Here is a 25,271-nt window from a genome sequence, read left to right on the forward strand (position 1 = left end):
TTGATGCATAATAGTCATTTTCATTGACATTTGCTTGTCTGAGCAATTCACTTTCTGTTGGAGGCTGAGTTGGATCCATCTGGGCAAGAGCAGTGAGAACCTTTTTTAGTACAACTGTGGCTTTTTTGACATCTTTTGGATTAGTATCCTTTTCAGCTGGACGACAAATCATTGTTTTGCTAGATGTTGGCCATGGAAAATGAAAGCGACATGTAACTCCTAGTTTTTTCTTGCATGTTCTGGTGTGATGATGAATTTGTCGGGTTTTGACAAGATGATGCAATTCTGAGTCTTCTTCCTCAGCTGGGATGGCGCATGTCACATATTTGTCTATAAACTGTATGACTTCTTCATCACATTCTTGGTCCAGTCGTGGTGCATCTTTGACATGCACTGCTGCATGAAAGTGTTGTGTTCCTCGACCTTGCATCTCCTTACGTATGTCATAATTGAGGATCTGTCCAACAGGATGAACACTACTGAGGAGGACTTTATCCCACAGCTGTTCAAAGATGTAGTCAATTTGTCTGGCAGCAGTTACTGGGTTTGTTTGAAGCCACTTCCTCTTTGTCTGCCAGTCCATATGTTTGATGTCATCTTCACTGAAATGCTGTCCATACTGTTTGCCTATCACTTGAATAACTTCTGTCCAGTGAAATTCTGCCGCAGAGCCTGTGATGAAGAATGTGTAAGGTCCATAGAGCTTGATCTTAGCTAACATATCCAACTGCATGTTTCTCCAGTATTGGGGTGTCCCTCTGATTGTCTTAAAGGTTGTGAACATTTCATCACTGGAAATGAGTTGATGGACAGTCTGTGGATCTTTAAGTTTGCCTGCATTGATATCTTGCTGGTGCCTTTTCATCTTGGATATGTTAATGGTACTCTTTAATCGTTCACTCTCAAGCCAGTGCAGTCCATGGAAGATGTATTCTGTAGCTGTTGCAAATCGATCATCAGCATTTTGTAACCTGGCATTTAAATATTTGGCAGGTGTTAGCCTTTTCGGTCTGTTGTCATTAAAATGTCCTTTCCCAACAGCAAACAGCTTTGGAAATGCCATAGGTTCCCAGTTTGGCTCAGAAGTAGCACTCACAGGTATCTGTCCCTCTGCTGGTGCAATGTCTAGTATTTGTTCAGTGGACAATGATGGTCCATGTGTCGGTTGCAGACATGTCACTGCATTTAGTGACCGTTTGTTGTGTAATTGTTGTTGAACTTCAGCTGGTGTTTCCTTTTCAACTTCATCCTCACTGTCTGTGAGGGTGTCATTGGGGCATCGTGATGACTGCTGGCCTAACCCAGTTTGATGTGAAGTTCTAGAATTAATTGGATGTTCTTGCGTACTTGTGGACGGTTGAGAATTTGGGTTGACTGGTCGTGTCAGAAGCTCCCAGAGGTATGGATCTGACTGCTGCGATACATTTTCCCATGATGTATCTACAGTGACATCTTTGTAGAAGGGGTTGCTTTGCTTGAGTTTGAGTAATGCAGCATTGACAAATGTTGGTCGGATGAACTGTTTGTGGACAGCACTTTTATCACTAAGTCTCCTCTTTAGGGCGAGTGTTATGATATTATCATTGTTGGTGCATCTTGGTAGCATTTTGCAGACTTTTGATAGATCGGCTGGCACAAGAACAACATGACCCTTCAAACCATGCTGGGCTCCTTTAGTATGAGATACAATGTGCATAAATGGAATGATTTTTGCAACCAAAAGGCATTCTAGGGATGACAGTTCTTTGAGCTCTTTTGGAATATCCACTAACAACAAATTGTTCTGGTGACATTGGGCAGGCATGTTTCCTTTCTGCAATGTTCTGTGGCATGTTTTGCAGATCAATGAGAATGTTGTTGAAATGCATTTCCGCAGAATGTTTGGTGGACACCTTCCATAATTGGACAATTTTACTTGCACCATGGATCGCCTAAATAAAAGTCTGAAACAACAGGCACATGTGTAAGTGGGTCCTTCGGCGATGGCTCTCTTGTATTCTTGAAGAACTGTTTCAACTGATTTTACATGAGAAGTTTTGCAAGATCTTAGTTGTTGAAGTCTCTGTTGAGTAGATTTCTTTTCTTTGGCTACATATTCAGTACATGTTCGTTTTGTCTTCATCCTGCTTTTGTTTATTTGATGTTCTTTTGCTTTATACAGATCATGTGTCCGTATCTTTCTCATTCTAGATTTATTTGCTTCCTGCTCTGTAGCTGTGTATTCATTGTCTGTGCGTCTTCTCTGTTTACTTGCTTTATTTGCATGCTGCTCCTTTGCAGTGTATTCCTCATCTGTACGTCTCCTTTTCATTCTTTTTGCATTTGCTTGCTGCTCCTTTGTTGCATACTCATCATCTGTACGTCTCCTTTTCTTTCTTGTTCTCTCTCTCTTTGCTGCTCCTTTGTTGCATACTCATCATCTGTACGTCTCCTTTTCTTTCTTGTTCTCTCTCTTTGCTGCTCCTTTGTTGCATACTCATCATCTATACGTCTCCTTTTCTTTCTTGTTCTGTCTCTTTGCTGCTCCTTTGTTGCATACTCATCATCTGTACGTTTCCTTTGCTTTCTTGTTCTGTCTCTTTGCTGCTCCTTTGTTGCATACTCATCATCTGTACGTCTCCTTTTCTTTCTTGTTCCGTCTCTTTGCTGCTCCTTTGTTGCATACTCATCATCTGTACGTCTCTTTTTATTCTTTCTTGTTCTCTCTCTTTGCTGCTCCTTTGTTGCATACTCATCATCTGTACGTCTCCTTTTCTTTCTTGTTCTCTCTCTTTGCTGCTCCTTTGTTGTGTAGTCAACATCTGTGCGTGCTCTCTTCATTCTCATTTTATTTAGGTCCTGCTCTTTTGATGTATATTCATTATCAGCTCGTTTCATCCTTTTACGTTGTCTGTCTTTCTCACGTTCCTTGGCTCTGTACTCATGATCACTGCGTATCCTTTCCATTCTCATTTTATTTGCCTCTTGTTCTCTTGCTCTGTACGAAGCTTCAAATCTTTGTTTGCGCATACCTTCAATATGCTTACTGTGGATGATCTCTTTTCCATTGTTGCGCACCCCTTCAATATGCTTACTGTGGATGATCTCTTTTCCATTGTTGCGCATTCCTTCATTGTGCTTACTGTGGATGGTCTCTTTGTCCTGTTTGTTTTTTGATCCATGTTTACTAGCTCTACTGGTCTTCGTAAAAATCAGTTTTGCAAAATCAAACGTTGGAACCTGTTGTTCCTGTTTTTTTTCTGCTTGGGACTTCATTGTCTTTGCTTATAGACTGTTTAAATTCTTCATTTTGTTGCTTTTGTTGGGTAAGCTGTGCGTTCTCTGCTAAAGTCTGTGTTGCATTGGTTTCCCTGTCGTTATTGCTAAACTGAGAGCACTTCAGCGGACAGCTTTCATTTTGCTTTTGATGCTCTAGGTTTCCTTGGTCAAGAGTAATGTCTGGCTTTTGACAAAGTCTATGTCGAGCTCGAAGCACCTGTGACTTTTTCGATCGCCGAGGCATCTTACATTTTTCAAATGCTAAACATCAGGACTGCAACGCTCAAGATGACAGATCAAAGTGATCAATGACCTGAAAGAATAAGAATATAAAATAAGGGACAAAACTGAGGTTGTGGTCCATTACCTGTAAATTGAACAACCAAAAAAAAAATCATGTTAGTGCATGCAGAACTTGAGAACCCAACTGTGTATGTCTGAAAACAAACAGTAGAAATGAACAAAACACTCAATAAAAAATTGTAAGGAATGTTAATGCATGCAAAACTTGTAAATGACAACTTTGTTGTGACTTTTTTGGTCACCGAGGCATTTTACACATTTCAAATACTAAACATCAGGACTGCAAAGCTCAAGATGACCGCTCAAAGAATATGAAATAAGGGACAAAACTGAGGTTGTGGTCCATTACCTGTAAATTGAACAACCCCCCAAAAAAATTGTGTTAGTGCATGCACAACTTGAGAACCCAACTGTGTATGTCTGAAAACAAACAGTAAAAACAAACAAAACAACAATCAATAAAAAACTGTCGAGTGCATGGAGAACTTGACAAAACTTGCAGAATTTGATAACACCAATAATGCATGCATTGTGATCCTTCAGCCATTCTGCACTCGGCTACATGCTAAGGTGAGTGCAGCATGTTGCCCGGCACCGCGACTGGGACGCAGATCACACATCATACTGTTCACAGCTGTTACTGACTGTTATTATGAGTTGTTTTATAAACATCAATAACAACAAATGATTTTGAAGGCACACTTTTGGTGGGCTCAGATTGATGTTACACATATCAACATGGATGTCCTTCAGCTAAAAATGAAAAATGTCTGATTTGAAAATGAAAATAAATGGCTGTGAATAATACGAAGAGTGCCAATGATTGTAGAATCAACCCTGGTAAGAAAAAAAAGGGAAACTGGTAAAGCAAACAGAATCGAAACCGGCCAAAGAATGGCGATGAAGAAGTAGTCAGTAGCAAATCTATAATATAGGTAAAAAATGAAGATAAAAGGTCAAAGGGGTCAAAGGTCAAAATTCTGTGTAGAAGTTTTGAAGCCCTCAACTAGCGCCATCACATAAAGCAAACGGAATCGAAATCGGGTTAGAAATGGCGAAGGAGAAGCATTTTGTAGCAAAATGTACAATATAGGTCAAAAATGCCCTCACCTAGTGCCATCACATAAAGCAAACGGAATCGAAATCGGGTTAGAAATGGCGAAGGAGTAGCATTTTGTAGCCAATGTACAATATAGGTCAAAAATCAAGGTCAAAGGTCAAAGAAGTCAAAGGTCAAAATTCTGTGCAGAAGTTTTGAAGCCCTCACCTAGTGCCATCACATAAAGCAAACGGAATCGAAATCGGGTAAGAAATGGCGAAGGAGTAGCATTTTGTAGCCAATGTACAATATAGGTCAAAAATCAAGGTCAAAGGTCAAAGAAGTCATGGGTCAAAATTCTGTGTAGAAGTTTTGAAGCCCTCACCTAGTGCCATCACATAAAGCAAACAGAATCGAAATCGGATTAGAAATGGCGAAGGAGTAGCATTTTGTAGCAAAATGTACAATATAGGTCAAAAATCAAGGTCAAAGGTCAAAGAAGTCATGGGTCAAAATTCTGTGTAGAAGTTTTGAAGCCCTCACCTAGTGCCATCACATAAAGCAAACGGAATCGAAATCGGGTTAGAAATGGCGAAGGAGTAGCATTTTGAAGCAAAATGTACAATATAGGTCAAAGGTCAAGGTCAAAGGTCACAATTGAAATTCTGTGTAGAAGTTTCAAAGCTCCCATGTAGTGCTATCATATAAAGTAAACAGAATCAAAATTGGCTCATAAATGACAGAGAAGTAGCAAATTGAACATTTTGATCACACACGGACGCACAGACAGACGGACGGACGGACAGACAGACACACGGACACACACACGTTCGGAGCCCGTTTCATAGTCCCCTGCTCGCACTCGTTCGGCGGGGACAAAAAGGAGACTAACTGCAAGCACCTTACAAAAACAAAACACGCCCCGTCATTGGATATTGGTATAATTAATTAAAAAACAAACAAACAAACATATACTTATAGATGTTGGCGATTGTATTGGTCGTTATCACACATAATAAATATGATACCGAGTGCTGAAAAATAACCATTATGAAGGTGGACGATGTGAGATCATAAATATTTACTCGGAGCGGCTGCATGTTGAAGATCCCGACTACAGTATGGGGAAGGTGGGGCATAATGAAGCACTTAATTTCAAACTTGCAATATGACGTCGTTACTGTTATTATCATTAAAAATGTGAGGGTGTCTGAAAATAGGCTATAGAACAATGACACAATCCCCTACGCTCTAAATCCAATCGCTCAGGGAAATAATTGTTCAGACTGAATTAAAATCAAGATTCTTGATCTACACCACTTCTTTGCTTTACCTGAAAATATACACGTGTATCATCCTCCCCGAGACAATATGGAATTTTCATTGCGTAATATTCAAGCATTTTTTTTTATTACGACGTATTTCGTCATTACAGTGAGTTTTTCTCATTTTCAGAACTACGAACCTCATTTCATTTTCGGATTAACGAGCCTTATTTCGTTTTCGGATTAACGAACCTTCGGAATAACGGACCCTATTTGATTTTCGGATCAACGAACCTTCGGAATAACGAACATTATCATATTTTCGGATTAACGAACCTTCGGAATAACGAACCCTAGGTCATTTTCGGATTAACGAGCCTTCGGAATAACAAACCCTATTTTATTTTCGGGTCAACGAACCTTCGGAATAACGCAACAAATGTTCGGATTAACGAACCCTTTTTCATTTTCGGATTAACGAACCACTAGGTATAGGGAATTTGCGTGTTTCGGATCAACGAACCTTCGGAATAACGAACCTTCGGAATAACGAACAACACCCTTGCATATGTGTGTATGTGTGTGTGTGTGTGTGTGTGTGTGTGTGTGTGCGTATATGTTTATGTGTCAAAAGAGAGTTTGAGTATGCTGGCATCCCCTTTTCATATAGTGAACAGTCCTCTCCTGAATTGTTATGATGATGATGATGAATTTTAGACTACTAATAAACGATGGCTATAAGGCGACGGTAGTGGGGGTGAAAGATAAGATGGGCTTTTAAACAGTGTTTTCAAATGTTCTATGTATACTTGACCTCAATACACACATTCACACATATGCGCACAGGTGACAACGAACACATAAGACAGTATTCTAATTAAAACACAATATTTTTTCCCGACAAGAATTTTACTCCTTTGTTCGGAATTTAAGAGCCATATTTTATTTTCGGATTAACGAACCTTCGGAATAACGAGCCTTGTTCCATTTTCGGATTAACGAACCTTCGGAATAACGATCCAATTATTATTTTCGGATCAACGAACCGTCGGAATAACGAACCCTATTTCGTTTTAGGATTAACGTACCTTATTTCGTTTTCGGATTAACGAACCTTCGGAATAGCAGACCTTATTTCATTTTCGGATTAACGAACCTTCGGAATGACGAACCTTGTATCCTTTTCGGATTAATGAACCTTCGGAATAACGAATCTCATTTCATTTTCGGATTAACGAACCTTCGGAATAACGAATCTTCGGAATAACGAACCTTCGGAATAACGAACCTTCGGACCAAAGAACCTTTGGAATAACGAACCTTCGGAATGACGAGCTGTAACCCCCCCCCCCGATTGTCGGGCTCATGAGCCTTATTTAGCCACATGTCGAGCTGATGGACTGTATAGCTCGTGGGCCCAATTCACTTGATGCTGAGTTCATGGGCCTTGTTTACTTAGTGTCTAGCTCGTGGGTTGTATGACTTGTGCGTGTCGGAGCTTGTTTTACCTACTTGTTTTGTTATTACTGTGGTTGTGTACTTGTAACAACTTTGTATTGTTTGTAACTCTTGTAACAATGTTAAAGTGTTTATTGATGTAAACATTATTATGATGCTTTTTTTTTTTGTAATAAGAATTTTGATTTTTAGCTCACCCAAGCCAAGGGCCAGCGTAAGTTGTTGCAATCAGTTTTTTCTTCTTCAATAAGGTTACTCAAATTGATTTTTTTTTCACTTTTTTTTCGAAACCATGTAAGCGAGATATTAAGACCCAAATCTCGCCTTATTGTCAATTCGGGAGTTACAGTCATAATAGTCATAGTATACACATCTACCCGCAAGAGGGTACTCCCACAGAAATGGAAACGAGATAATGCTCATGACAGTAGGCCAAGCACGCTCCGCACCCTCGCCAAAACGCGAACCGCGCTCCGCGCTTGAGTGCACACATCGCCATATTGGTGTTCCCCCATAGAGGGTTGTGGGAGGTTTCCATTAGCTTTGCCAGATAGTGATCTGACTGATCTCAGTAACTAGAAAAGGTGAAAATATTAATATGAAATAATCCGGTGAATTTTCGTGATTTTTTTTTTTTCAGCGTACGAGTGTCGCCAGCGCGCGACAAGCAATGGCGACGAGCAATAGTCACATGACTGGCGCCATTTTTGTAGTCCTTAATGGTTCAATTTTAGCCGTTTTACAAGGCCTCTGGTATGGTATTTCTAAGTGAGCCCAGCCCACAAAACTCTGTGGCCCAGCCAACACGACGCCCTCATTCACTCGCCATCATACAGCCAGAGGGCCTTGTCAAAAGGCTACCGTATAGTACGTACGTTCGAGCGCACGGTACCACCACCGAACTATTTACCAAAAATAAAAAGAATTAAAAAAAGAATCAGTGCAGAAATACCAAGGTAGTTCGAGCGCTAGTTTTGCGCAGATATTCTGCTGTGAATTTTGCAGCGTTAGTTTTGTCCATGAAACAGATTAACGTTTTGGAACTTATCAAGATTTCAATTGATTGTAAGTTATCAACTAGCATTTAACTCACTGACATGATCCACATATTAGGGGGGTTCACACGTACACCAATTAGCGGAATACAAATCTCGAGATTTGCATCGCGATCGTCATCCCGAGTTTTTTGCACGTGTGGACAGAAAAAAACCCGATAATTAGCGGATAAGCATCGCGATGCTAATCCCAAGAAATCTTGCGCTGGTTCATCAATTAGCGGGATAATTGGCCCCGCGCTGGTACGTGTGAACGGTCGGGATGAGAATCTAGAGTTTTTATATCCCATCATGCAATGCGCACATCACAACAGCAAGGCCTCTGCGAAGAGGTCCTTCACCTCTTTGGCGCACCAAAACAACAGCGCGCGAACCACACTACTGACGCGTAAAAAGACAATGGGCAAAGGAAAGTGCGCACAGGCAGTGATAGAGAAGGGCGCTGTGTGACCCAGTTTGCAGGCTTTGCTGTTATCTCTATCGGCAATTAGCGGGATAATTCGGTACGTGTAGACGCTCGCCAAATTAGCGGGATACCGATCGCGATCGCTATCCCGCTAATTTGGTACGTGTGGACGCTCGCAAAAAAACTCGAGATATGGATCGCGATCGTCATCCCGCTATTTTGTACGTGTGAACCCGGCTATTGTCCAGATCAAGCTCAAGTTCAAGTTCAAATTTATTTCGTTTTTCAAAATAATATATAAACATAACTCACTTTCTTCAGTGACAGAAATAATCGAGCATGCAAATTTCTACAGAGAAAACACTCTTCCAAACTGACAGGAGCGACACATTGCAGTGGTAGCTGAGGTAACAAAAAATGAAATACTGGTATGCTACATTGTGCACGACGTGGTATTCTACATCGTACATGTATGATGGTTCCCTAATAGTCTTACAAATCGACGACTGTGTAGTTATCTACATTTGTGTATACCACGTGTTTACGCTGTGCAGGAAGAGAGAGGGCAATCGTCCCTCAGGTCTGCATTATGTCATCAAACGCACCAAAGAATTAAATACAGAGTGTTGCTTATTTGTTTTTATTGCCTTTCATACAGTGGTTCGGCAACCTCGTCACTATGAAAATGGTGGGATGACCTCTGGCTGAACGAAGGATTCGGGACATACTTTGGATACCTTGGGGCAGAAATGTACGAGCCGGATCTGAGACTGGTAATTTTTAATCCTGTTGTAACAGGACGATTGTTCAGAATCTTGAGGACATAACTGTGGTGTTGCGTTCTGTTAGGTTAAAAATGTGTATCAGGGATCGTAAAGTATCAGTTTCAAAAAATGCAGTGGCTGTTTCACACCCCTTCCCATCACTCGGCCTCGTCGGATAACCCATGGGCAGTAACAATAATTGACAATTTTGTAACGATACAAATTCAAAATTTCAATAAATGTATGCCAATACTACTTTGTATAATGTATATATATATATATATATAAGTAACAAAGCTGCAAACAAAGTTCATGCTGTATTCACCAACGGTTTATTTTCTTCACATAAAGTATGCTTTATACTCATTGTAATTTCATTATGACGTAACATTGTACTGTTGCCAGGATCCGCGCTGGGTGTTAGGATGCCTAGCATGGATGCGTTAAAGCGCGCATCCTTGGTAACACGGTTGCAATATATTTGTTATGGCTTAATTTTGTTATTGTTCTCTCAGTATCAACACTTGAGAAAGGGCGGCGAGACGCCCGAAAAATTTGTGTGAAGAAATAAACCGTTGGTGAATACACAGCATGAACTTTGTTTGCAGCTTTGTTACTTATCTTTTTATCTTGCCAACACGTGGGACCTACCTTATCAACATATATATTATATATATATATATATATATATATATGTGTGTATATATATTGATAAAAAAAACATATACTCCCCCACGAAATGTCGGAGGCGTTATAATTTTCGGGTTGTCCGTCCATCCGTAATTCCGTCCATTCGTCCCTAGATTTTGCGAACATATATAATTTGGTATAAATGAATTATGATAATTTTGTATGAGTGGATGATGTTGTGCCTATATTACCTTAGAATTTCAGTATGTCTTATATCTCTGCAATGCCTGAAGGTATTTTTGTGAAACTTAGTATATAAAATGTATTACCAGATGAAGATTCTCTATGGTAAGTTCTGGACATTCGAGTCAAAAGTCAAAGGTCAAAGCTTAAGAGACAATGCTTAAAGTTCACCCTTTTCTACATATCTTGGAAATGGCTGACGGTATCTTCATGAAACTTGGAACATTATGCTTACACTGCCTGATAGTGGTTTTTCTCGGAATTTTGTGGTCATGTGGGGTCGAAGGTCAAGTGTCAAAGGTCAGGTTAAGATGCTAGAATATACTTTTTTTTTGCTGTATTACAATATTTTTTCTTTACCTTTGAAATTACTAAATGCATACACTTGATTCAACTAGGTATGTGTAATGCGTGCATCACTGCACGATTATTGTAGCCCCCGGCATGTATACCGCAGGATACTTTGGATTCAGCACCGTTACGCCGCCGCCGCGGCGCGCCGCAGCGTCACATTCTTGTGTGCACTCTAGCAGCCACAAACCTTGACGGATTTCTTTGAAATTTTGTATGGAGGTTCATATTGGTAATATATAACTTTGGGTGATGTTGCCCCCAGTGTTCCGTCTTTTATTGGGTCAAATGCCATATTTTTGTGCACAGTTTGTGTACCCTATAGAGGTCGCATTTGCGAACGGATTTTGTTCAAATTTGGTATAGAGGTTTATCATGATGTAATCTACAAGCCTATAGATTTTGGATGTGCTATCCCCAGTGTTCTATCTTTTATAGGGTCAAAGGTCATATTGTTGATGGATGGTTTGTGTGCGCTCTATAGGCTAAGTTTCTCAACGAGTTTTATTCAAATGTGGCATGAAGGTCTACCATCATATGAGCTACAAGTCAAAAGTTTTTGGATGTGTCGCCCCCAATGTTCCGTCTTATATAGCGTCAAAGGTCATATTATTGATGGATGGATTGTGAGCGCTCTATAGGCTACATTTGTGAACGGATTTTGTTCAAATTTGGTATGGAGGTTTATCATGATGGAATCTACAAGTCAATAGTTTTTGGATGTGCTACCCTCAGTGTTCTATCTTTTATAGGTTCAGAGGTCGTGTTGTTGGTGGATGGTTTGTGTGCGCTCTGTAGGCTACATTTCTTGAGGGATTGTGTTCAAATTTGGTATGAAGGTATACCATAGTATAATCCACAAGCCTATAGATTTTGAATCTGCTGCCCCCAGTGTTCCGTCTTTTATAGGGTCAATAGTCATATTGTTGGTGGATGGTTTGTGTGCGCTGTAAAGGCTACGTTTCTGAACGGACTTTGTTCAAATTTGGTATGAAGGTCTACCATGATATGATTTACAAGTCGAAAGATTTTGGATGTGCTGCCCCCAGTGTTCCGTCTTTTATAGCGTCAAAGGTCATTATTGTTGATGGATGGTTTGTGTGCGCTCTATAGGCTACATGTCTTGACAGATTTTGTTCAAATTCAGTGCGAAGCTCTACCATGATGTAATCTACAAGTCAAGATTGTGGAAGTGCTGCCCCCAGCGTTCCGTTTTTCATAGGGTCAAAAATTTACACTTTTTACGATGCAACGCCAGACGCAGAGCATTATTTGAGCAACTGTGTGACTGGGGCATTCGCGGCAATTCCGTAGCCACTCTGCATGTTGGTGACATCATCTTCAGATAATATTTTTAATTTTGTTTACAGATGCATTATACTCAAATCTATATAGGGCCTACGTAAATATTGTTTTCTGAAGCTGTGCCTAGTCTCCACCATATTCACCTTTATGTTTGAAGAAGGGGAAGGGATCTTTGTCCCTCGCTCAGACGTGAAGATGAAGCAAAAGCTGCTGCTAGTGACGGGGGATACAATCGCATTGCGCAGCAATGGACATTTCTAGTTCTGTAGGGAAAGATTTTGGCCATGGGGTCAAAGATCATTTGAAAATAATAAAATATCATAATTTTCCCATATTTTGAAAATAGGTCATGGTATTATCGTGAGAATCGGATGTTATCAGGTGTAATTATAATAAGTTGGTAAGTTATTGTTCTTAAGAGTTTAGAGTCAAGTGAAAATGCCCAAATTCCCGGTTACTTGATTTCTAAGACATTATAGCCCCCTCCCCCGCCCCACATTCAACCACACACATGATATCACATAATATGTGCCTGTTCCAGATTCTTTGAGTACCCCATTTAAGGATGGAAACGGGTTAGGATTTTTACCCCGTATTACAGGCCTATGGAAGGGAAGCCCGCAAAAATTTAATTAACCCCATGTTGCGTTTTTGGGAGGGAATCTAACGAAGTAGCGTGACGTGCGTGCAGTGCGTGGTGCGAAATGTCTTGCGAAAAGAAGACCAGCCCGGCATGCTTTGCCGCAAATCATGCACATTGCAGTAAGCACATTTGGGAGAATCAGGGCAAACACAAGACGCTTTACTACCCTATTTTTTTTTCGGAGGGGGGGGGGGTGAAACTAACCCTATTTTACGAATGTTTGTGAAAGATTTGAAAACTACTCCTTATTAAAATATTTTGGGGGAAATACTGAAAAACCCCTTATTTCAACGATTCTTCGCGAACACGCATCGAGAACACGCATGCGGTAAAGATGACCATTTGGGGGGGGGGGGGGGGGCAATTTAGCCATCCGAATACAATTTAGTTCACTACATGTGAACATTCAACATGTTTGTGTGGTTGTGCATGTCAATCTTTCGGAGATGTCATATCAATTTTTGCTTATCATTGTGAAACTGTCGTTTCTTATCGTCAAGATATACTCTAGACCTATGGGAAGAACCATGCGATATGGAGGAGGCATACCAGTCACCATAGCGTCATTTTTAGTTGCATTGATTTTAAGTTCATTTGATTTCCAAAATATTTTAACAAAGTGTGCACTAGATTGTTGAATTCCAATTCAAAAAATGCAAAAGCTCCCTCGTGTGGCAGGAATACCCCTACACCCACACCCTCCCCCGTTCAGTCCCTTTACTCCTTCGCACATAATTATCTTCCAAGATTTTGCTTTCCCCCATCTTTAAAACGGACGGACATCTCTGTTCCCTTTCATATTGCTAGTAGGCCTCCTTCCGCTCCATATTTTGAAGAAATAACAGTGTTAATGATTATAATGATATGAATTTTGCTAATCATAGCTTTCTACATAAGTCGTTATTGGAATATTTTAAGTGTGGTTGTCATGTTTTAGAATATGCATGTGAATCATTATTGGCATTTCTTCATGTACGTACCCTAGATGGAAGCGTTTTTGTCTGAGAGCATACCGATAGTCATGATGAGTGACTCGCTGTCTTCTTCACATCCTATTCAAGTTGCTGTTGACGCACCGGATGAGATCCATATGATTTTTGACGATATCTCCTACACAAAGGTAAATTGTCCATTGCATAACAAACGCTACTGACAAAATGTACTTCTGTCGTTGATCTACATGTCCTCAGGGTGAAGTCTGTCACCCTGCAGATGTAAATTTTGGTTGATGAAACTGTGTTTGTTTGTTTGTTTGGTTTTTTTTTTTGTGGTGGGGGTGTATATTCTTCCATTATTGCGACTTAAGTCTACTCCACGATTAGCTGCTAATTTAAACCGTCAGATTTCAGAAACTAAATTTCTGCACTTTGATGTATCTTTTTATTCATGGTTTTACTATTCGAGTGGTACTGTTTAATAAGGTGGAATTATATATTCTCTGTCATTTTAGCCGCTTTTAGCTGATTAACTCGGCGATACGTTATGGAATTTTCAAGCGAATTATTGCTATATCGCAGCATTTTGACAATCCATTGTCAATCAACGGAAATGAACCAAATTGTCCCCTTAAAGAAATGAAGGGGAAAAACGGAACCCCAAGATTCATTTTTAGGGTGTATTGTTGTTGATGGTGATATTCGTCAAAGATATACATTGAAGATTCATCATTTCAAGGGTGTCCCTGTTGAAACATCGAAATCGGTCAATGTTAGAGTTTGTTAAATGCTTACTTCAAATGAAAATGAAGACCTGTGTTGAAAGAAGTTATGTAAAGAACATGTCACCGCGGATAACCGAGTCTGATCAAAATTTACCATTTTGTTGCAAGTCCTATTCATTTATACCAAATCCAAATCCCTGTCTAAGAACAACATTTAGTACAAAAGATTTTTTCTGTGACGGTTTATACTTTCATCCTCTCTCACAATTGAAATATTTACAGTCTTCCTTGAGTAGTCTCGTATTTGTTTTTTTAATGGTCGACGTGTTTTCCAGCCAAAGCATCGTGGTAGTACATGGATTTGATATAACACCATTAGCAACCATGCCTTGAATGTCGCGACAAATTCAGCTCGAGGACAGCCAGTAGAACCTCCAGTATAAGCCCATGTGTGCTCTGTTCTTCCACGGTGTTATCCGCTTGCGGCCGTCAACTTTTCAGGCAGTTTTTAACCTACAATACTGTACAGAATGCACACACTCATAATGTTTCAATTTCTCATGACACTGTGTCTAACGTTTCACATTTACATTTTAGTCTTTGAAGTCAAGTGCACCATGGGAGCGACTTGTAGAGGAAAAGACTAGAGAAAGGAAGCATCTGAATAAACCATTTTGTTTTGACAACGGACGTGATAACACCGACGTTTCCAGATGACTTTGATAAATCTTTTCCTTCCTGCTAAAATTCTCTGTTTTTGTTTCGAGAAAACTGTAAACTTTGATCATCTTGTGCAAAATCAGCAGTAACAAAAAGTATAGCAAAAAGACCACCCTAGAGTAAAACATTTGGAAATGAAATTTGCAAAGATATTATTTGTTGGGCATTAACAGCATAGATATGAATACTCTCTCCTCCTCTCTTACTCTCTCTCCCTCTCTCTCTCTCTCTCTCTCCCTCTCTCTCTCTCTTTATCTCTTTCTCTCAGTATCTTGCTTCTTATTTCACGGATTACATGTTTACTAAAGGTCAGAAAAGAGTGAAACAGATCCTTAAAATTTGTAAAAGTATGTTCATTTTTACACATACTAAGTAAATACTCTTGTTGGACTGTTTGCTAGACAGGGCGTCGTATCAACTTGACTAACGGATTCCCGCCTGACAGTAAGAGCTGGTTTTATATTTACAAAGGTTAAAAACCGGGGCGCTGTTTCATAAAGCTGTTCGTAAAGTTACGAACAACTTACGAGCGACTAGTGATCAGTTCTGATGTGCTATACTTATCAGAATGTCCATAATTCAGCACAAGAACTGATAACCAGTCGCTCGTAAGTCATGAAACACCCCCAGCACTTGTTGTCGGAAGTCAAGTGGATACGATACCTGTATAGTAATCAGGATATCGTTGGTTCGAGTCGAATACTCACAGTATGTGTGCCCATTTTTATTTCCTTGGTCAATCATTTGTAATAAACGCAATTTCATGCAATAATTCAATAGTTTGAATAAACACTTATTTTACAGACACGTTAGTGAGCGTCACAGAGATCTTTGTATGTAATCTATTCAAATCGCTGACTTCCAAAAATGCACTGTCACAATATAAGCCAGTAGGGCCTACGTAATTAGCTCATGTACACACTAGGCGTTTTCACATCAGCCTGATGTTTCGAAATAGCGCGCTATTTTCTGACTTGGGAAATTAACCCGATCACGAAATAGCGCGCTATTTGATAATGTGAACACAAATTAGCGCGCTAATTGTATCGCTCTGATCGAGAAAATTTCTGAGTCCAACTCGGGAAATTTCTGAAATAGCGGGATTATTGGCGAACTAGCGCGCTATTTGATAATGTGAAATCGCCTCAAGAAATTAGCGCGATGCATCCCATCATGCCTAGCGTGTGTGACCCGAAAGCGCGCGCTCTACTGGTATCACAGAACTATATAGTTTTGTGACTGGGATGCCCTTACACTGTTTGCGCATGCTCAGCTGTCGAATTTGCTCGAAAAACATTTCGGGCTAATTCTCTTCGGGCTGATGTGAATAGGAAATGAAATAGCGCGCTAATTTGAGATCGCGAAAAATATCTCGAGCTGGGACTTTTATCGGGCTGATGTTTCGAAATAGGGCGCTATTTTCTGACTTGGGAAATTAACCCGATCACGAAATAGCGCGCTATTTGATAATGTGAATACAAATTAATTGATCGAGAAACTTTCTCGAGTCCAACTCGGGAAATTTCCGAAATAGCAGGATAATTAATGCGAACTAGCGCTCTATTTGATAATGTTCGGGCTGATGTGAATAGGAAATGAAATAGCGCGCTAATTTGCGATCGCAAAAAATATCTCGAGCTTGGATTTTTATCGGGCTGATGTGAAAACGCCAAATGGTACAAGACCTTTCTTTTTTTCTTCCTCAGTTGATAGGGCACTTCACTCGTTTTCAAAGCGGCATAGTGCATAAGCTTGCCCGACGTAACAATGGAATTCATGATCAAACAATGATCTTGCGTTTAGATCAGGTGATCAGAATACTCCATCAGTTGACAATTTAGCAGCAGGCATCCATTTCATTGTTTTTTTATTGAATGCAATAACAGCCTCTAACATAAGGCGTTTTCACATCAGCCCGATAAAAATCCAAGCTCGAGATATTTCTTAACTTACCAAGTCAGAAAATAGCGCGCTATTTCGAAACATCGGGCTGATGTGAAAACGCCTATAGATTTCCTTTTATATTGCGAAATACCATTCTTGCTGTCAGGTGGATGTGCTGGCAAGCACCTTTAGATAAGGAGAACATGAATAATCATCGCATCACAGATGCTTATCTCAGTGAATTTACAAACCAAAATGCCTGTTGGTACAAATTACCTTTTTTTCTGCTCATCCGCGAAGTGGAATTATGAACTGGGGGTGTTTCATCAACGTTTGTCAGCGCTGACAACTTGAATCACCATAGTAACAGTCAGTGACCAGAGCATCTCAGCCAATCAAAACCAAGGATTTTGCTGAAATTGTCAGCGCTGACAAACGTTGATGAAACACCCCTCCCCCCCCCCCCCCCGGTCTATTGGAAGTACTGTTGGCATCGAAGATGACTGGTCGTGGGTAATTCTCATGAACTGTCGTTTACACAGGGCGCAGCAGTACTTCGGATGCTGCATAATGTGCTAGGGGAGGAAGAGTTTCGGCGTGGGATCCAAATCTACCTACACACCTTTAACTACAGCAACGCAGAATCCACAGATTTATGGAATGCTTTCACAATGGTTAGTACAGTATAACATCATTAGCTTCTTCTTCTGTTTTTTTTTTTTTTGTTTTTTTTTTTGTTTTTTTTTTTTGTTTTTTTAGCTCACATGAGCCGAAGGCTCAAGTGAGCTATTGCGATCGCTCTTCGTGCGGCGCCCGTCGTCAGCCGTCCGTCCGTCGTGCGTAAGCTTTTTACATTTTCATCTTCTTCTTGAGAACCCCTCGACCGATTTTCACCAAACTTAGCAGGTAGCATCCCTGGGGAGATAGGGAGATAGGATCTCAATTTGTTCAAATGGGCATCATACCCCACCTGAGGGCCCCCAGAGGGGCCCAACCCCCCCCCCCCCCAAATTAAAGAATCTTAAAAAAAAAATCTTCTGTACAACCAGAAGTGATAGAGCTAAGTTAACACTATGAGTTAGTACATAGATGATTGTAGTTTCAAGTTTGTTCATGGCGGAATCAGGGATGCCCCCCTTGGGACCCAGGGGAGGGGGTGGGAGGGGTTCCTAATGGGGCCTAAATCGTACATTTTCATCTTTTTCTTGAAAATGCCATGATGAATTTTCACCAAACTTGACAGGTAGCATGCCAGGGGGACAGGGGGTTAAGATCTCAATTTGGTCAACAGGGCACATGCTCCCCTTGGGGGACTCGAGGGGGCCTAACCCCCCCCCCCCCCCACCCACCCACCACCACCACCACCACCACCAACATTAAGGAATATTTACAATTCTCTAGAATCAGAAGTGATAAAGCAAAGTTACTTTGAGTTTGTACATTGATGACTGTAGTTCCAAGTGTGTTGATTGCAGATCCGGGGGGGGGGGGGGGGGGGAGGAATCAAATGCGGACCTAAATTTTCTTCTTCTTGCTGAAAACAACGAAATATCTTTTCACCAAACTTGGCAAGTAGCATTCCTATGGGGATAGTATCTCAAAGTGTTTGAATGGGCACCTTGCTTTCCTTGGAGGTCCCAGGAGGTCCAAACCTCCTAAATGAAGGTGTCTATCCTCTCCTTTTTGTATGTCCGCCCTTCTGCTTTCTTGCCAGTATAATATGTACCCAATCCTGTGCAATATCAATCCAGTGTGCGTCTTATCATTATACTTACATCATGAAGTCCAGTCTGCTTGTGTCCACGATGGCGCGTGTTTTCGTTTCATTTTTCCCCTTTTTTTCTTCTTTCTCTTTTTTTTCTTTCTTTCCTTCCTAAGATGATTTCATGTCAGTTGACATTGGTTTCTTTGATTTTGTTTCATATATCTGTTTGTAGTTTCATTAAGTCATTATTCGTTCTCTTATTTTCTGAGGGTCCCATACCGTACAAGCTTTGCTTTTTAGTGGGAACCTCCATTTCCATTCCAACCCTTGTATTATGTATATGTATATACCTTAGAAAAATGACTTTATGTTGTTACTCGTGATCACATGTATTTTGTTAATTTACGTTTTTGAAATTATTACAAATATGTTCTGTTAATGCATTGTATATAATTTTCCCTGTTTATTTAATGGAAATGAAAAATAAAGTTGATTGAATGATTGAATGATTGACTGATTGATTGATTGAATATTCAATAATATTATTCTCTAGAATGAAAAGTGATGGGGCTTTAAGTTTTTTTTTCTTTTCCAAACTGCATAATCCAACATTCTATAGAGTACAGTGTACTTGGCAGGTATTTTTACCAGTGTGATGGAATATGCAAATGGACACCATGCCCCCAGCTCTCAAAGCTACCCCCACCACAAGTTTCCAATGTTCTCAGGTAAGAGTATTCAGAAATGCATGGAAGGTGAACTTGCGATATTCAGGTGAGGGCGAGATCCCCTGGTCTCTGTTGTTTTTTGTTTTGTTTTGTTGTTTTTGTTGTTTTTTGTTTTGTTTTGTTTTGTTTTGTTTTGTTTTGTGTGTGTTTTGTTTTGTTTTATTGTTGTTGTTGTTGTTGTTGTTTTTTTTTTGTTTTTTTTTTTTTTTTTTGGGGGGGGGGGGGGGGGTTCAGCTCACCTGAGCCAAAGGCTCAAATGAGCTATTGCGATCATTATACGTCCAGCATCTGTCGTGCGTAAACGTATTACATTTTCATCTTTTCCCCCGGGGTAAGCGTGAGGGGGGGGGGACCCAACACAGCCCTATAAAGCCTATAGAACCATGATCCCTTGGGACCCACAGGAGACCCATCCCAGAACCCCCAATTAGAGAATCTTTAACCATAAATAAAAATAGATGAATACTCTGAGTAATATATGTATCAGTAAATGTACTTTCGAGGATATTCATGATAGATCAAGGGGTGAGCCCACAGGAGGCCTTTATTTTACATATTTGTTCTTTTTTTTTTTAGAAATGCATGGTAATATTTTCTGCATCCTTGGCAAATATTTCAGCCAGCGTGATATACACATGGACACTATGCCACTGGAGGCAATCAAAGCTGTCCCGCCCCAAGTTTTTCTGTGTTCTTAAACATAGAAGCATAGGTAAACGTATGCCAGAATGCATGATAAGTTAAACTGCGATCCTCGGATGAGATCCCCAGTTCTTCTGGATTTTTTTTTTTAATATTTATCTTGATTTTTTTTTTTTTTGGTAGTGGCAGTTATTATTCTAAATATGTTCAAAGAGTAACGAGTAGTCAACATGCAGGGAACAGGGAGGGGAACAGATAATTAACGTCACCAACATTGAATCATCATCATATCAAGTGTACTGTCATAAAACTTATATATGGACTGCATGGGACTTTTTCAATTTGTGCCGGAGGTGCACATGGCTTGTCTCTTCATTCACCTTCTTAGTCCGCCTAGCCTTTCGCATATGTCACTCCAGCAGGCAGATATCGAAATGGTCAGTGAGCATGAATGGTCATGTTGGATACGCTGCATTATGTTGACATTATCACACGTACTTTTACGTTTACAGTGTTTTTGCTTGTATTTCTCTTTCGTCTGTACAGAGTTATGGATGATTGTTCGGTAGGTCTTACATATTTACTCATGAGATTTTCGTCTTTTTGACAAGGCTGACCGTGGTTATGGAAACACGGACGTAAGGCAGGTCATGGAGTCGTGGACACGCCAGATGGGCTACCCGGTAGTCAACCTGACTCGGCTGGACAGGACCACAGTCCTGGCCCAGCAGCGAAGGTTCCTGGCGGACAGGGAGGAAGGTCTGCCGGTCAATCCCTCAAATCTAGGGTGAGTCTCAGGTAGACAGCAGCTTCAACTAACTATAGTTTCAGCTGACGATGAAGTCGGTTGTTGATATCCACTTATAATTAGATCAAATTCAGTTTAACTTAAATAGATATTCTTTTTTTCAGAACCTAAAATACAACTCACTCTTTTTGTGACAAAAGAATAATGTAAACGGCACATAGTGAAAGAAACAGAGAGTGTGCCAATACCGATTTTCTATTACAAAACATTGTACTAGATCAAAAAGGAGAAAAATGTTATGTATTGTTCGGAAAGTGGAAGTAACCACTGAAAGAACAATGCTTGTGATATGTAAGCTGCTAAGAATATGTAAGAAAAAAAAAGAAAGAAAGAAGAAGAAATAAATTCGGAAGCAGCTCTTCAGTCTGTTCAGGATTGAGCTAATACATTGTAGAGCCCCCACCCCCCATGTCGATCTTCCGTGTCGCTGAAAATGATCAAACAGCCCAAGGATTGAATTAGGAGTACTTTAATTGAACATGACAATGATAAAGATGGTAATGTGGAGGAAAACAGTGATGACAACTGCATCAAACGCATTTGCCCTTATTCAATGTTATTGCTACGAGTTTCAGAGCAAATTGTTTTTCCTCTTGATGATACTTGTGCAACGTTAAGGTTTGTGAGGTAGGAAAAAGTAGCGATGATTCAAATTGAATAGCTGAATAGCTCTACTTTCTATTCTTTTTATTTGAATGAAATTAAAAAAAAACAACTATTTATCCTGAGCAATTTCTGTTTTAGCTGTAACAACTTAGCAACGGTAAGTTTGTTGAGAGGGTTGCCTTTGCTCAATCATCAACAAATGTGCTTTACATGTTTGATTGTACAAACCAATTGCAGAGTTTAGAGGCGTTGAAAACATTTCATATCGTTTGCTTACTGATTATGCGGTTGCGTTTGAAATGACCGTTCTGCCTGACGACATGTAAAGCTATCATGTTTTCTCCAAATTTCTTGTCCTATACAACCCACATCAATAAAATAGCTTTAAGTTAGAAAGGACATGGAGTGGTGTTTAACTTTCAGTAAATCGTTACAAAGACAAAATTCGAATATAACAATAATAAAAAGGCTTTAAAAATCTATTGCTACTAATCATCAATTTGATTGATTTTCAATTGAGCAGACAAATAAACTGGGTAATACAATAGAGTCTAAGAATATCATACTACAAAAGCTACTTGTTCTTATTATTACTCAGCTCGTAAACTTTAGTATGATGAGAAAAACATCCCAAAGCTATCAAATTTTTGAAACTAGAATGTCTCCTCGAAACCTCTTGTACCAAATGTGAGTGTATGGCTGCTATTTAAGAGTCTTACTGAATTTTAACCTTCATTGCCTGATTTAGGTACGTTTGGAACGTATATCTCACCCACACTGACCAACGCACCATGAATTTTGATAATCCTTCTTCAGTATGGATCAATGACCAGAGTTCACGTAAGTCCCACCAATAGTTCCTGTATCATTTTAAGTCTGGTATGCCCTTAATGCTGTTGTGCAGATAACCATGGAGGAATCGTATGCTCGCTACTCCATGGTAAGTATTCTCAGCAAAAATAATCAAAAGAAAGAAAGAAAGAAAGAAAGTTAACATTTTTTCAAGTTTATATTTCTCATAGAATTTTGGCTAAATATTAATGAATCACATACCATATGAAGGGTAATTTAATTGATTATCACTTTGGTAAGTCAATAAAAAGGGAAACTTTACACATGAGTGAACACTTTTGTTTTTCTCTTCCAAAAGTAAAAATTGCACAAATGAACAAGTTGTCATTCCTCCGTACATGCGTACAAATTAACACAATAAAAAACATCCATTCAGTAGCAAAAATATACCTATGATCTCTCTTACATTTTTGAAGCTCAAGAGATCAATAGAGGCTAAAAATAATGGAGGAAAATGAATTTTCTGTTAAATTCAAATTCAAATGAAATTAGAGAAGCAATATAAAAATATGGTACGATTTTGAATTGATTTCTCAAATTAGGAAAATTGTAAATTATATTTGGTTCTTGAATTTGTCTCATGAATTCTTAAATTGATATTGAATGAATGAAATAAAGATATTCCGTTCATCTAATCATCTTTGTGCCCTTTCTACCTATGTCATTTGAAGTTGAGTTGATAGAAAATTCTTATTTTCCCCCCTTAAGTTTCCCACTTTAATTTCGTTTGAGGTTTTAAGAGATAAAGAGAACGAAAACTTATTGTTGCTATTTCATTCATGTCTCTCCTTGTGTTAAAGTGACTTTTTTGTTATTATTGTCATCTTAAAGGGCATTTGCAAATGAAAGACAGTATGTGAATTTTGGCAATTACTTTTGTGCCTTGGAGGACAAAAACAAATGTGTTCACTAATGCATAAAACTTCCCTTTATATTTTCCTACTAAGTTGATAGCCAATTAAATTACCTTTAATATGGTATGGTACATTGATTTTCATCATAATCTTCTATGAAAATAATGAACTAAAAAAAAGTGTTTACTTTCTTTTTTTTTTGCTGTGTGTATTTCAATTATTTTGATGATGATGGTGTGCATATCATGACGGTTTCACCGTTCCAAGTGGATATGGTCGCTTAGAAAAGCCTGCGAAACATTTTAGCATTATAAAACCTGGTATTTGCACACATGGTATCTAGTACGATGATATGCCAAGGAAATCCTGTGCACGGAAGCCATTAGATAGTAAATTTATATCGGTGTCTCAAGTATGATTTTGAATGTGCGCTTATTTGGGTGAGATCAGATGAACCATGCAATCAATCAATTAAAAAAAAAAGAGCGAGAGAGCGGGGAAAGAAAGGATCGAAAGGTAACCAGATCAGGTAGTAACTAATCAAATTTCATTCTTCATAATTGGTCATATTTTTCCGTCATTGATTTTGATGACTACACTTCCGTTACCACGGCACGGCAACCGCAGATGGATTCAAGATGGATACAAGTGTTGGCACGGATGACTGGTATCTTGCAAATATCAATGGCATCGGGTTCTTTCGCGTCAACTACGATACAGCGAATTGGGTTAAGATCGCCAGGCAACTTAATACAGACCACACGGTATGTGCACTTATCTTGTTTCTGTATACCAAGAGGTGAATGGGCAAATAGTGTTTTACGAAACACTGTCTATAACATAGGGGTTAACATGAATTGGGAAAAAAATTATGATTTCCTGACAGAGCCCTCGTCTTTGCTCATACGCCAATCAAAGGGTTACATATTGCACGATTTAGTTTGCTCTGATTTTCATAGAACTTTATTTAGCAGAAGGTAACTCTCGGGTACACAGGCAAATGGATCCCGACGACGCCAATTATTGGTAATCATTATTGATAACAGTTGACGCAATGCCTGTACTTCTTCACTCTTGCCTTAATATGTTAGGCAGTCGTTTTCATATCTTAAACAAAGTAACCCATGTAACACAGTGATAAAGACGTTGGACAAAGTTCTGGCCACTCATTTCAAATTTCCGTAGAATTAATGGCAGTGCGCTCTTTTTGTACGTTTGTGTACATCCTTTCATCGATGTGAATGAAAAAAGGTACAAATATCTTTTCTAGGAAAGAGAGAGAGAGAGAGAGTGCAGAGGTTACGTCTTTGTTCAGCTATATACACTGTATACCATAAACTATGATGACTGCTAATTAGCTGCATCAACTTCTGTTTTGTCCGCTTTTTCATTACTGCGTCTCTTTGTCAAAAGGGCGAATGGTTGTTAACACCTGCAGCAAACACATCCTTTTCGCCAAAATATGAATATACACTCCGTCGGCGCAGAAATGCCCAACAGCAAATGATAAAACTTTTTTATATTGTCAAACCAGATACAATGTCAATCACCCCTTACCTAGTGCTAGAAATAAACTAGAAATGTCACTTTGCGACTGGTATTCCTCCGCCATAATGCATGGTTCTCCTAGTAGGTCTATAGTACAATGTCTTGAAAATGTGTGATGACAATTTCACATTATTTGCAAAAAATTATAATGACAGGTTTGTCAGAAATGCGTTGAATGTTCACTTTCCTTGAACTAGGTTTGCTATATTGACGATTTGAGGATCTTTACTTGACTTTTGACCCTTTTATAAGTTTATGCATTGAGCAATTTTCAAGGTATGGAGAAAAAGTGTAATTTCAGTATTAAAGAGTAAAATTTTAGCATTTTAACCTGGTCTTGGGTTCTTGACCTTTGACCCCAGGACCCTAAATTTCCCAAGAGAATCACTGTCAGGTAGAACATGCATAAATGTGCTACTAAGTTTCATGATGATACCTTGAGTAACTTTTGAGATATGGAGAAAGAAGTGAATTTTATCGCTTTCACTTGACCTTTGACCTTTTGACAAGAAACTTTCCGGAGATTCTCTATAGTGTATTACAT

General features: G+C 39.4%; 1 pseudogene; it reads left to right on the top strand.

The window, feature by feature from the left end:
- Nucleotides 1–25,271, top strand: part of LOC139740605 (aminopeptidase N-like) — a 111,336-nt pseudogene that overhangs the window by 43,292 nt on the left and 42,773 nt on the right.

Source organism: Diadema antillarum, unplaced genomic scaffold, assembly GCF_040938485.1.
Source record: "Diadema antillarum isolate AM-2024a unplaced genomic scaffold, OU_Dant_1.0 seq00000862_RagTag, whole genome shotgun sequence".
Taxonomy (NCBI): Eukaryota; Metazoa; Echinodermata; class Echinoidea; order Diadematoida; family Diadematidae; genus Diadema; species Diadema antillarum.